Raw genomic sequence first — 1,746 nt, 5'->3', positions numbered from 1 at the left:
GGTAAGACCGTTATTGGTTGTATCGTTGGTAGAAACAGTTAGGTACGCGGGAGCTAAGCCCGATTAAGGGCCTTTATAAGTAGTAATAATATTTTGTAAGTCAATGGTAAGTCATATAGCATAGAAAAGTAATAGCACACCTCTCTTGCACGATTTGAGGCTGTACCACAAATGGGACAAGTAACATGCATTGATGCATCACTGTTTTTTAGTTTGAAAGAAATTCATACTTTTATTCAGCAAGGATGCATTAAATTGATCAAAAGCTGCATTAAAAACATTTATAATCTGACAAAAGATTTCTATTTCAAATAAATACTGTTTTTTTGGTATCTTTCTATTCATTGATGTATAAATATTTTAATAAATGACATTATAAAAGTCACAATATTACTGTTTTAAGTGCATTTTAAACAAATATATGCAACCTTGGTAGGTGTAAGAGACTTATTTGAAAAAAAAAAAAAAAAAATAGTATCGACCCCAAACTTTTAAAAGATAGTGTAAATTATGAGCAATATCAGTAGTTCCATTAATGATGTCAAAAGTTATTTTAACGGCTGTGTAAATATATAATCTATGAATTGCAGTACAGTTTGTTTTTGATGTGTCAATACTTAATTTGTTATTTTTCCTGAAAAACCATGTTGGGGCTTTTGATAGCATGGGCGGTAACTTGTTGATCCTTTCACTTGAAGATAATGGTCTTGTTTACATAATTCAATCTTCCCTCTCCCTTTGCGTAGGCCTGGGTGGGCACAATGTTTGTTTACTGCCATTTCCTGCTGCTCGACTTCCATTTAGAAGGATGTTCAGCGTACTCCACGTGTCTCTCCAGATTTCTGTAATGGCTGACCCCCACAGCATTCCCCTGCCTCACTGCTGCATTGCTTATTTCCCAAATGGAGATGAGTAGCTGTTCTCTGCTCTGATGTTGTCCTGTGCAAACATCAGAATCTGCAGGTGGGAATTTGAATGATACTGGCATAATTCCCTCACTTAATCAATGTTCTCGAAGCTGAGCACTGTGGGCTTTTTGTGTTTCACACCAATAAACTGGTACATTCTAGGCAGAAATAAATAAATGTGCCTACACGAGCATGCAGAAACAGTCATATCACAGAGTACATGTCATTTGCAGATACTCCATGCATAGCTGTACTCTTAAAGACACCGTTCACCCCAAAATGAAAATTGTCATTATTTACTCCTGTCTTTTCAAACTTGTTTAACTTTCTGTCTTCTGTGAAACCAAGAAGGTACACACATTTTTATTTTCTTTTGCTCTTGGGGCAAATGAAGACAAAAAATATTTTTGTTGTATAGTTTCCGTTCACCACTATAAAAGTTTACCTAACTATGACAACTTCTGCTTCTGAGAAGCCTGGAAATGTGAAAAGGGTCCTTTATTCAAGTGAGTTAACTGCTCACTTGAATAATCAATGAATGATGATTTAATATTTAGTCTGTTCCTCACACTTAAGAAGACTTGTAATATAAGCATATGAGTTGTATAAACACAGATTTTATTTTTTTTATTATGCTTTTGTGTCCTTTTTGAAGCTTAAAAAAGTCCCTGGTTTAGACCAAAGTGAGGGTGAGTATGATGACTGCATTTTCATTTTTGAGTGAACTGATCCTTTTAACATGCACGTAATGCATTTCACCCTTTCCATATGAAGGCATAGTGGGAGGATAGTGAGGTAGCCACACTCATTTTTATTCATGTCCTCCCCCGTCCACTCA

This window comes from Cyprinus carpio, chromosome A18, assembly GCF_018340385.1.
Source record: "Cyprinus carpio isolate SPL01 chromosome A18, ASM1834038v1, whole genome shotgun sequence".
Lineage (NCBI taxonomy): Eukaryota > Metazoa > Chordata > Actinopteri > Cypriniformes > Cyprinidae > Cyprinus > Cyprinus carpio.
This window is presented reverse-complemented; position numbering follows the sequence as displayed.